The sequence below is a fragment of the Macaca mulatta genome, chromosome 6 (genome assembly GCF_049350105.2).
Source record: "Macaca mulatta isolate MMU2019108-1 chromosome 6, T2T-MMU8v2.0, whole genome shotgun sequence".
In the NCBI taxonomy this organism is placed as follows: domain Eukaryota; kingdom Metazoa; phylum Chordata; class Mammalia; order Primates; family Cercopithecidae; genus Macaca; species Macaca mulatta.
Window position 1 is genome coordinate 22958524 of NC_133411.1, and position 13755 is coordinate 22972278.

Here is a 13755-nt window from a genome sequence, read left to right on the forward strand (position 1 = left end):
TTAATGGACTCACAGTTCCACAAACTCTACAGGAAGCTTGACAGCTTCTGGGGAAGCCTCAGGAAACTTTCGGTCATGGCAGAAGGGGAAGCAGCGTGTTTACATGGCCAGGGCAAGAGAAAGAGAGAGAGAAGGGAGGTGCTGTACACTTTTAAACAACCAGATCTCATGAGAACTCTATCACCAGAACAGCACCAAAGGGGAAAATTGACTGCTATGATCCAATCACCTCCCACCAACCCCCACTTCCAACATCAGGGATTACAATTTGTAAACCAAAAATAAAATCCTAAGCCCCCTCTCCACTCCCCTCAACAATCATCTAAATGGACTTCCTCCTCAGCCAGGGCTCTTAAAATTTAACTTGAAAGACTGGTTCAGGCCATGAAGGGAAGTGGGGGTCAGACATGCTTCATTATACCTCTCCAGCATCAACATCAACACGGATTTTATGTCTGATAAGAAACATTTTACAGCCTGTTTCCCTCTGAAGCCTGCTAGCTAAAAGCTTCATCTGCATGGTAAAACTTTGGTCTCCACAATTGTTACCACAACCCAAATACTCCTTTCTACTGATCCCAGGTCTTTAGACAAACTCAACCAATTGTCAACCAGAAAATGTTTAAATTTACCTGTAGCCTGGAAGCCCCCACTTTGAGTTACCCCAGCTTTCTGGATTAAGCCAGCGTATTTCTTAAATGCACTTGGCTCATGTCTCATGCCTCCCTAAAATGTATAAAACCAAGGTGCGTCCCAGCCAACTTGGGCGCATGTTGTCAGGACTTTTTGAGCCTGTGTCATGGATGTGTGTCCTCAACTTTGGCAAAATAAACTTTCTAAATTAGCTGAGACCTGTCTCAGATTTTCTGGGTTCACCTTTTTAGTAACCACAGAGGGATTCTGAGTGGAGATGACTCCGACCTTTGACAAATCTTCTATCGGTGCTTGGTACTAGCATGAGCTAGGCTCACACACATAGGACAATTTGCTGAGATATGAGAAAATCTCCAGAAAATCTCTGATCTTCCAACATTTTGTCAATGTCTAAAGTTTATTTTGCCGTACAACTTCTCTTTTTTGGGGAGTTTTACTTGCTTCACAACGAAGAATGCAAGCTTTCCTGCTTCCATGGTGATGGAAGGCCAGTAACTAGTTTGAGCTCACTTCCAACAGGGAAGATTAGTGTTTTGTTTCGTTTTGTTTCCTGCTTCTAAGATGGTAGAGAGCAGTCTATAGCCTGAGATCCAACATTATGTAAGAAACTGATTTGGGATTCTGTCTTCCAAATTATTCTTAAATGACTAAAGTTAGCATTAACAACCACGTGGTGTTAATTTCTGCTTACTCTTAGAGCGCTCAGAAATCTTTTAATTTGTGTGATCATTGTTAGTTTTGCTTAACTGTTTTGCTGTTTGTTTCTGCCTTGTTGGATTGTGTGTGTGTGTGTGTTTTGGTCCTTTCCCTTATCGGATTTGACCAACTCACAACCCTCTAGCTCATGAATGTGGAATCTTCTACTCCAAATAAATAAGAGCACCTCACTTGCCTCACCCTTTTAGGGCATTCTCAGGCAACTGAGAATCACATGAGGGTGTTTGGGAGGAACACTCCCTAAGATGTGCAGTGGCTCTAAATAGATTTGCCCCTGCAAAGAATATACTTAGTACTGGCAGGTGTATGTAAGGAGATGACCCCTCCTGCACCTTGAGCACCTGACACGCTGTGCCAGGTAGCCACAACACAGGTGGACTGAATCAGTTCATGGAGTAATGGCCCTGAAAAGCTAGGTCTGTGAGCAGCACATATGGGTCCTACACATGTCCCAACTTAGTCAGATCTGAAGGGGAATGCCAAATCACGGGGAACAAGGCCTCTGAAATGGCTAAAAACTCACATACACACACACACACACACACACAAATGGTGGTATGGTTAGGAGAGGAAAATAGCCAGCAAAAGGAAAAAAAAAGGGAAGATTTTTGATTTTAACTACTAAAAGGGCTTTATTTATATAACAAGACCACCTTTTTGTCAGCCAGACCAACCTGAGAGAGCAATGACTGTACTTCTGAAAGAGAAGCATTTTGTCCTAGCCAAAATATGGTAATGAGATTTTAAAATATTTATTTAAAAGGAGCTCAATGGTTAAAAGTCATCTTAATTAAAAGGCTAACATCCATGATGTCTGCATGTATGTGTGCATGTTTGTATTTGTGTTTTAAAAGCTTTCATGTTTTTGTTTTTTTCTTGTTGTTGTTTATCTCTTCTAAGACCTTGTCTTTTTTTTTTTTTTTTGAGCAAAAGTGTTTTTTTCTTCTCAGTTGACTGAATTCTGTTTTCACCCGAGTTTAGCATCTCTCTCTCTAGCACCACTAGACTTTTTCTCTCTGTACTTTATGATTTATTTATGCTTTTTGATTTTCACTTAAGTTGTTTCCTTTATTATGCAAATATAAGGCTACTATCTGACAACTGCCTAGGGTTGTGAAGCACGTATCAAGAATCTGAGTTTAAGATAGGAAAAAAAAAAGGGGGGTCTTTATTAATTCATAAAATGTACTTCTATTGGCATGCCTATTATGTCTATGTATTTATGTGTTGTGTACACAGTGTTTCACTACTAAAAATATATAAAAGGGTTCTAATTAATTGGCTTAACAAATATAAGTGCTTAAATCAGATACTTTAAAACAAGACTAGTCAAAAGCTTTTTGTTCACATGACTTAAGTAAAATCTTTAATAAATAAGGTGGCTTTAAAACCATTGATAAAATAATATTAGCAATGTCTTATGAATCGTTAGCATTTTTTTAATCAAATGGTTTCATGTTTATTCCTGCAGAATACTGTAAGATTTGCCATAAGGGTTATAAAACTATAAAACCTGGCCCAAGACAGAATGATCTTTGCTTGTGTATGCTTATGAAATATTGTTGACTTAATGAAAACAGCTAAATCCTGAGTTATTGGAATAAGTACCCTTTAATGAAACAGTATGTTTTATTACTTAAGTAAATAGCTGAAATTCACAGCTATAAAAAATGATTAATAGGAAAATAACTTTAAATATTGGCTTTCACAGTTTTGGTAAATAATCTAGTTAAACTATTAAACAAATTAATCAGGTAAATAATGGAATAAATACGTGTAAACGAGCATCAAATTTAAGATCAAAGGTCATTAATTGATATTAAGTACCTGGGTCATTTCCAATTTAAAACATTGTTTAAATTTCTCATTGAAAGGTAAATATCTTGTCTAATTCAAAGCTTATTTAAGGGATGTATATAAAACAAGGTAAAAAATATCAGGAAATGAGATATAAAGAAAGCTAAAGATACAAAGAGGTATTTTTTGGTAAATAAGGTAAAAAGGAAAGGAATTTTATGCAAGAAATAATTTTGTGTGGTGTATTTTTACCCTAAAATAAAATGACTGGTTTGTTCAAGAAAGGGGGATATTAAGGGGAAAACAGAAAGTTTAAGCATGTTGTGAATGGTCTATGTAGGTTGTAATAAGATTAATAAAAAGTAATTTTAAAGAGATTTTATAATTCAGTTGGCTGTGATTAAAGAGAAATTATAATATAATTATATTATATAATATATAAATATATATAATTATACATAAATTATAATATAGTCTTTCCAGAGATGAGTGTTGATATATAAAAATGCACTAATACAAAACTAAATAATTGGTTAAAACAAGTTTTATTACAAATATTAACTTGTCTTTAACATGAAAAATTGTTAAATTTTAATATCTGCCTCTTTAACATTCTTCAGATCTTAAAAGTGCCACTTTTATTCTTTTGAAAAGACCTTGAATGATGGCTCTACCCTTCACCTTTTGTTGGCTTCTGTAACTTTTAGTAATTATCTAAAGTAAGAGAGAAAAAAATTTTTTTGAATACAGGCAAGTAAAGTATCTTTTGGACATACATTTTACTCTGAGTGCCTGTTATATCCCTATCTTTATTTGTGTCATGTGGAAGTCATATTTCACTACCAAACCACATGAAAGAGCTCTAATCAAGTAACTTAAAAACTGTCAGTGCTTATCAGATTGGTAGAAACTAACCCAGCTGACTTTCAATTCACATGACCTCAGTGCTTTGGTAAAAGTAATTTAGTAAATTTAATCTCAATAACCTCCAGTAATTTAAAATCTCAAAGTCATGTTAAACCCTCGGATTTCCCCCTTGCGACTGGAAATTTGGGTTACTAAAAAGTTTAAAAAGTAGGAGATAAAATATGCTTTTAGTAAAATTTTATAAAACACAAAGGTGTCAATACTCAAAAATGTAGATTTTCTTTTGGTTAAGAAACTATTATAAGGAGTTGCTTTATAATGAAGAAAACTATACAAATAAAACTAAATGAATTGGAAAAAACCCACAAAAAACAAAAAGCAAACAAACAAACAAAATAAACAAGACAGGGCAATGGAAGTTTACTCTGAACACTGTGGTTCCCAATAAAATAGTCGATACGGAGGAAGGGTAAAACAAGTAACTATGTAAAACCAGAGAGTATAATGTAAAAAAAAAAAAGTTTCATTACATACATTGATATCATTCAGCTTTTTAATTTTTAAATGCTACACAATTTAAGAGCTAGTTTGGATTAATGCAGGACCCACAGCTCACTATTGAACAATCATTGATGAGTATATGTGATCCAAATGTACAGGGGATTATTCCTGACAAAGCAATCAGCCTCACGAACTGGATAAATGCCAGTGGAAGGTCTGTTTGTTCTGAGAAGGGGACTACCCAACTCTCCCTATAAAATACCAAGAGAAGCACCCAGATGAAGAAGTTACTATGCTTCATGTCCAAGCCATGTTGGACTAGCTTTATGGTAATGGGGACACCCTTCCCTCCAATATGTCTATTACCCAAGTCATGGTGAATTTGAGGGTTAAGGGGCCCCTTTTTACGTAGGTGCCCCTCCCATGGAATCATAGGACTGTTTAAAAAGTCTTATCAAATTTGCTCTCCCTCATAGATCTAACAGATGCAACTCCCTGCTGGGAACCCAAATACTTTTTTTTTTTTTCACCAGAAAAGGTAAAATAGTTATTTGAAGATATAAAAAACAAACCTGGGACCCAGAACATAAAAACATAGAGGTTAATAAAATTATGAAATGTAAGATGTTTAAACAAGCTTTATGTAAAGTAGTTGTAACCCCTTTATGAAGAGTCTTATGAAAATGGGTACTATATCTAACTGGGGGATGTTTCCTAAACTGAAGACATATAAATTTGTTATTTTAAGAAATGTTAATTGCACATGCTAAATGGGAACTAGTAAATTGCCTGAGCCCAAAAAATATAGGGTAAAAGTTGGACTGCTAGTTGGGACAAATATCCACTGTATAGCCCTTTATGTGGGGCTTATTTCAGGGCTAAAGCCAAAAACTTTTCAATAACGACTAAACTAGAGAATTTCTGTTTGGGGCATTGACTGTCTTGCTAAGGAACATTAACTGAAGCTCCCCCTATGCTAGTGGAAATAATGTTTCCCAAAAGAGTTCCTTGATAAAATAAAAATGGTTTACATAAAATGTTGCCACCTAATAAGCAGGAGACTCTTTCCAAAGACTAATTATGAGGAACTACTCAATTCTACAGTGCCTAATAGACACCTCTCGTGAGCTGCTTGGTTTGTAAATGGCATTTCCAAGGTAAATAAACATCTTGTTTTAAAAGCTGCTGCTCTAGTTAAAGAAGGGTCAAAAAATATTTTGCTTTTAAGTTATTTGGGTAGCATATGATTTTATAAGCAAGGTTACTTTTTGTCTAAGTTCTAAAATTCAATTTGTAATTTTATGACAATATTGTTATCTGCATACATTCAATGAGAGTATCTTGAAACAACTGGAGGCACTAGTTATTTTTCGAAGACTTTAACTAAACTAGCATATTTGTAGGTAAAGTTCAGGCAAGGCCAACTTTAAAAAGCCTCTATGGCCAATCCTTGCTGCATTCTATGCAAAATAATCAGACCAAATTTAATAAGCCTAAAACTTACTTTGTACACAAAATGGTCTTGCTATAATATCTCTTTAATAATAATAAAAAAAGCAACTCAATAAATTGTTTCAAGGGAAAAGCATAACACTTCATGCTAAATCACAGACCCAACTGTTTTTGAGTGCAGAATAGATCATTATTTATTGGCTACAGTAATTCTCTAGAGAGTACCAGATTATAATTTTTCTTCATCTTTTTAGTTGGTGCCCTAATGGAATAGGTTCCTTTTCCTGCTCGGACATACAAATTAGTCTTATAATTGTCAAATTATAAATGTTATTTATCTCTCCTTGTTGTGCTTTCCAGGAAACCAAAATCATGGTACCAGAGATATGAATCTCCCTCATTTGGCATCCCACGAGGCCTGGATCTGTTTCCCTGTGAATGTTCTGCTGCTAAAACCATACAAGCACCCTCCCTCCAGGCCCAGGGGTTATTGCAGAAGAGGTGGGTGCGTAAGATTATAAGGGACAGTTTTGAGGGATAAAATTAGGTCAAGGTGAAGCCCTCCAAATCAGAAACGGGTACACATATGCCTAAACAACTAGTAAAACAAGATTAGTTGCCTTCTAAACAATTATGTATCAACTTTGCATCCACCCCAACCACAAAGAATTTCTTGCTTACAATAGAATTAAAGAAAAACATTTCCTTACAGGGTAAAAATACCTTGTAACAAAGCTTCCTGGGTGTAATATTCTAGCTATAAGTTATGAAGATAAATATATATGCATATTTTTAATTATTTTCAGAACAATGCTTATTTTGTATCTAGATAATTGCTGTAAGTCTATAACAAAAACCAAGCTTACAATAACTAAACACATAGAGGTTAAAAATAAGTCAGTCTCATAATTTTGCCTTTTGGTTTTGTTTGTTGGCTTTTTACTTAAAATAACAATATTTTATATTATACCTTAAGTTCTTGGATACATGTGTAGAACATACAGGTTTGTTACACAGGTATACACGTGCCATGGTGGTTTGCTGCACCCATCAACCCATAATCTATATTAGGTATTTCTCCTAATGTAATCCCTCCCCTAGTCCCCCCACCCCACAATAGGCCCCAGTGTGTGATGTTCCCCTCCATGTGTCCACATGTTCTAATTGTTCAACTCCCATTTATGAGTGAGAACACATGGTGTTTGGTTTTGTGTTCCTCTGTTAGTCTCCTGAGAATGACGGTTTTCAGCTTCATCTATGTCTCTGCAAAGGATATGAACTCATCCTTTTCCACGGCTGCATAGTATTCCATGATGTATATGTGCCACATTTTCTTAATCCAGTCTATCATTGATGGGCATTTGGGTTGGTTTCCAGTCTTTGATATTGTGAATAATGTTGCAATAAACATACGTGTGCATGTATCTTTATAGTAGAATTATATACTCAGTAATGGGATTGCTGGGTCAAATGGTATTTCTGGTTCCAGATCCTTGAGGAATCACCACACTCTCTTCCATAATGGTTGAACTAATTTACACTTCCACCATCAATGTAAAAGCATTCCTATTTCTCCACATCCTCTCCAGTATCTGTTGTTTCCTGACTTTTTAATGATCGTAATTCTAGCTAGTGTGAGATAGGGTATCTCATTGTAGTTTTGATTTGTGTTTCTCTAATGACCAGTGATGGTGAGCTTTTTTTTGTATGTTTGTTGGTCTCAAAAATGTCTTCTTTTGAGAAGTGTCTGTTCGTGTCCCTCGCCCACTTTTTGATGGAATTATTTCTTGTAAATTTGCTTTAGTTCCTTGTAGATTCTGAATATAAGCCCTTAGTCACATGGATAGATTGCAAAAATTTTCTCCCATTCTGTAGCTTGCCTGTTCACTCTGATGAGAGTTTCTTTTGCTGTGTAGAAGCTCTTTATTTTAATTAGATCTCATTTGTCAAATTTGACTTTTGTTGCCATTGCTTTTGGTGTTTTTTTGGGGTTTTTTTTTTTTTTTTTTTTTTTTTGAGACGGAGTCTCGCGCTGTGTCACCCAGGCTGGAGTGCAGTGGCGCGATCTCGGCTCACTGCAAGCTCCGCCTCCCAGGTTCACGCCATTCTCCTGCCTCAGCCTCCGAGTAGCTGGGACTACAGGCGCCCGCCACCACGCCCGGCTAGTTTTTTGTATTTTTAGTAGAGACGGGGTTTCACCATGTTAGCCAGGATGGTCTCGATCTCCTGACCTCGTGATCCACCCGCCTCGGCCTCCCAAAGTGCTGGGATTACAGGCTTGAGCCACCGCGCCCGGCCGCTTTTGGTGTTTTAGTTTTTAAGTCTTTGCCAATGCCTATGTCTTGAATGGTATTGCCTAGGTTTTCTTCTAGAATTTTTTATGGTTTTAGGTCTTACATTTAAGTCTTTAATCCATCTTGAGTTAATTTTTGTATAACATATTAGGAAAGGGCCCAGTTTGAGTTTTCTGTATATGGCTACCCAGTTTTCCCAACACAATTTATTAAATATGGAAACCTTTCTCCATTGCTTGTTTTTGTCAGGTTTGTCAAAGATCAGATGGTTGTTGATGTGTGGTGTTATTTTTGAGGCGTCTGTTCTGTTCCATTGGCCTATATATCTGTTTTGGTACCAGTACCATGTTGTTTTGGTTACTGTAACCTCATAGTATAGCTTGAAGTCAGGTAGCATGATGTCTTGAGCTTTCTTCTTTTTGCTTAGGATTGTCTTGACTATACGAGCTCTTTTTTTGGTTCCATATGAAATTTAAAGTAGTTTTTTCTAATTCTGTGAAGAAAGTCAGTGGTAGTTTGATGGGGATAGCACTGAATCTATGAATTACTTTGGGCAGTATGGCCATTTTCACAATCTTGATTCTTCCTATGCATAAGCATGGAATGTTTTTCCATTTGTTTCTGTGCTCTCTTATTTCCTTGAGCTGTGGTTTGTAGTTCACCTTAAAGAGGTCCTTCACATACTTGTAAGTCGTATTCCTAGATAATTTATTCTCTGTTTGTCTATTATTAGTGTATAGGAATGCGTGTGATTTTTGCACATTGATTTGTATCCTGAGACTGCTAAAGCTGCTTATCAACTTAGGAGATTTTGGGCTGAGATGATGGGGTTTTCGAAATAGACAATCATGTAATCTTCAGACAGAGACAATTTGACTTCCTCTCCTCCTGTTTGAATGCCCTTTATCTCTTTCTCTTGCCTGATTGTCCTTACCAGAACTTCCAGTACTATGTTGAATAGGAGTGGTAAGAGAGGGCATCCTTGTCTTGTGCCAGTTTTCAAAGGTTTTCCAGTTTTTGCCCATTCAATATGATATTGGCTGTGGGTTTGTCATAAATAACTCTTATTATTCTGAGATACATTCTGTCAATACCTAGTTTATTGAGAGTTTTTAGCATGAAGGGGTGTTGAAATTTATTGAAAACCTTTTCTGCAACTCTTGAGATAATCATGTGGTTTTTGACATTGGTTCTGTTTATGTGATGGATTGAGTTTATTGATTTGCGTATGCTTAACTAGCCTTGCATCCCAGGGATGAAGCCAACTTGATCGTGGTGGATAAGCTTTTAATGTGCTGCTGGATTTAGTTTGCCAGTATTTTATTGAGGATTTTCACATCAATGTTCATCAGGGATATTGCCCTGAAATTTTCATTTTTGTTGTGTCTTTGCTAGGTCTTGGTATCAGGATGATGCTGGCCTCATAAAATACGTTAGGGAGGAGTCCCTCTTTTTTTTTTTTTATTGTTTGTTGTAGTTTCAAAAGGAATGGTACTAGCTCCTCTTTGTACTTACGTTAGAATTAGGCTGTGAGTCCATCTGGTCCTGGGCTTTTTTTGGTTGGTAGGCTAATAATTATTGCCTCAATTTCAGAATTTGTTATTGGTCTATTTAGGGATTTGACTTCTTCCTGGTTTAGTATTGAGAGGGTGTATGTGTCCAGGAATTTATCCACTTCTTCTAGATTTTCTAGTTTATTTGCGTAGAGATGTTTATAGTATTCACTGATAGTAGTTTGTATTCCTGTGGGATCAGTGGTGATATCCCCATTATCATTTTTATTGTGTCGGTTTGATTCTTTTTTCTTTTATTCTTTATTAATCGGGCTAGCAGTCTATCTATTCTGTTAATCTTTTCAAAAAACCAACTCCTGGATTCATTTATTTTTTTTTGGAAGGGATTTTTGTGTCTCTATCTCCCTCAATTCTGCTCTGATCTTACTTCTTTCTTGTCTTCTGCTAGGTTTGGAATTTGTTAGCTTTTGCTTCTCGAGTTCTTTTAATTATGATGTTCCTGTGTTAATTTTAGATCTTTCCCACTTTCTCCTATGGGCATTTAGTGCTATAAATTTCCCTCTAAACACTGCTTTAGCTGTATCCCAGAGATTCTGGTATGTTGTGTTTTCCCAGAGGCTTTGTTTACCCTGTGAGGGGAAAACCGCCTATTCAAGCTTCAGTAATGACAAGTGCCCCTCCCCATACCAAACCCTAGCATCCCAGGTGGACTTCAGACTGCTACGCTGGCAGCAAGAATTTCAAGCTAGTGGATCTTAGCTTGCTGGGCTCTGGAGCGGTGGGCTCCACTGAACTAGACCACTTGGCTCCATGGCTTCAGCTGCCTTTCCAGGTGAGTGAACAGTTCTCTCTCGCTGGCATCCCAGGTGCCACTGGTGTATGGGGAAAAAAAAAAAAACCCTCCTGCAGTTAGCTTCGTGTCTGCCCGAACAGCCACCCAGTTTTGTGCTTGAAATCCAAGGCCCTGGTGGCATAGGCACCCTAGGGAACCTCCTAGTCTGTGGGTTACAAAGACATGGGATGGGAAAAGAGTGGCGTCTGGACCAGAATGCACTGTTCCTTGCGGCACAGTCCCTCACGGCCTCCCTTGGCTACAGAGGGAGATCCCCAACCCCTTGAGCTTCCCTGGTGAGGCGATGCCCACCTGCTTCAGCTTGCCCACCGTGGGCTGCACCCACCGTCTAACGAGTTCCAATGAGATGAGCTGGGTATCTCAGTTGGAAATGCAGAAATCACCTGCCTTCTGCACTGATCTCGCTGGGAGCCGAAGACCAGAGCTGTTCCTATTTGGCCATCTTGACAGCTATCTCCTAAAATTACAATTTTAAGAGATAAATGAATGCCTGTCCACATCCAGTTTTATCTGGCCTACAACAATTAATTGGCTATAAGTCTTTTGACTCTTAAAGTCCTCGGCCATAGAGAGTCCCACCAAGGGACAACATGGACCCAGGGTAGGCAGTCATGCCACTCTGCCAATGCTATGGGACAGTATAAATATTCCTGGCCTTTGATGCTGCCTCTGGCAAATCTCAGCCAGAAGAAGGAGAATTTAAACCAAAATAAAATCCTAAGGCACCACCCCAAAATTATCTAAAAGGACTTCTTTCTCAGCCAGGGCTCTTGAAATTTAACCTGAAAGACTGGTTCAGGCCATGAAGGGAAGTGGGGGATCAGACATGCCTTATTATACCTCTCCGTCATTCACATCAACACACACATTAAGTCTGATAAGAAACATTTTACAGCCTGTTTCTCTCTGAAGCATGCTAGCTTCAAGCTTCATCTGCATGATGAAACTTTGGTCTACACAGTCTCTTATTGCAATCCAAAAATTCCTTTCTGTTGAGCCCAGGTCTCTAGATAAACTCAATCAATTGTCAACCAGAAAATGTTTAAATTTACCTGTAGCCTGGAACCCCCCATTTGAGTTGTTCTGCCTTTCTGGATCAAACCAATGTATTTCTTAAATGTACTTGATTGATGTCTCATGCCTCCTTAAGATATATAAAACCAAGCTGTGCCCGACCACCTTGGGTGTATGTTGTCAGGATTTCCTGCAGCTGTGTCATGGGTGTGTGTCCTCGACCTTGGCAAAATAAACTTTCTAAATTAGCTGAGCCCTCTCTCAGATGTTCTAGGTTCACAAATTCGACATGAGTTTTGGGTGGGGACGCAGATCCAAACCATATCAAGTAGAAAAACTAAACACACTCCAGTGTTTCATAAACCCCTTCTTTTTCATGCCTTTGTTGTCTTCTTAGCTCAGTTTGAATACCACTTTCTATATGACAAAAATTCCAATCAAACAAGTAAAAATGGCATTTCTTGTCTCTGAATTCTTTGAGAATGTTTTAATATAACCTCATATATTTATGTCACTTTCCTCTACTAGAATTATTATAAGTAAATCTTGTCTCATTATGAGACTGTGACTTAAGATGCCCTATAATAGTTACTAAAGTAATGGCTGAATGATATTTAAATGAAAAATGTTGAAAAGAGAATTAAACATTGAGATATGTAGATAAGGCTGCAGGAAAGGAGATCAGATTTGAGTTGGGTTTTGCAGTCTTAGAGAGTAAGCACGGCTTTCCTCCTCCCCTAGGAATCCTCCAGTTATATAAAAACTTGCTATTTTGTGTTGTTTGTAATTATGGGACTCAGGTCCCTTGCTCCAATATGTAATTGCTGTGTGACTTTGGTTGTGTTATTTACCTTTCTGAGTACCAGTTTTCTGGTCTTGAAATCGTAATTATTACAGATGTGTAAAAGGGTTAAATGAGACAAACTTTCAAAGTTGCTATTTTCTAATAGTTACTGGTGGACTCCACTTTTATATCAAAAGCTCATCTTCAAGATTTGATTATTAAAGAAATCATGAATGTTATAAAAATTGCATTTGAGTCTTTCATTATCTTCATTGTCCATATTTAATGTAGCCTATGAAAATAAACTTAAGAGAGAATGGCAGCACATAACTTCCATCCCATTTATCATTCCAGTCAGTAATGGCTGCCTGATACCGCAGGAAGAGAAAGGATATTATGAATTAGCAACATCTGCCATTGTCACAGGGTGGGGACCTAGTAGTATGCCTGATATTTGCTATTTCTCTGAAGAAATGCTTCCTACAAATGTGTCTTGCTAAAAATACAATAACGATAACAACAATAATATAGGAAGATCTAGTTGACACAGAATACTTTATGCACTGATAAATGCCATGATAAGGTTTAAGTTAAGGACTTTATATGTACTGTCTGACACATTTACTTTTCACCATTAGTTAGGAACTACTACACTCATTTCTCCATGAGATATGTGAAGTTTAGAGAATTTAGGTGGTTACCAAAGTCATAAAACTAGTAAGGTTTAATCTTAGGTTTGTTTTGCAGCATGCACCATATCACCTGCCAGATAACAGCATACATACACCTAAATGGTGTTTTATGGTTTTTAAAGTACTTGCCTATACCTCACCACATTTATCATCTCAAAGTCCTGTAACAGGCTTGCGGTTGATAGGACAGATGATACAACTCATCCGACATGTCACAGGGAGATCAAAGGCTTTCCTTAAATTGATATTCATATGCCTGAGCTAGAAGCAACCTAATATAATAAAAAGAGTCAGAAGTCACACACATTATTAACTGACCGGCTCATTCATCTCCCACGTAAATATGCATCGAATATCTTCCATGTCACAGGCTCTGAGTTTTAATTTGTCTTTTACTTCTTTTCATCTGCAGGACATTGAGCAGTTTACTGCATCATGATTTTTTAATATAGGAGGAAAGGACACCTATTCAGACAGATCCAGAGTCATTCCTACTCTGGATTCATCTACTAGAAAAATAACCCATTCACACAGTTCTGGTTACCCTTTTCATCACCTGTTAACTTTAAAATTGTTCGTTAAAACAACCAATATTATTTAATGCTCATTATTTGCC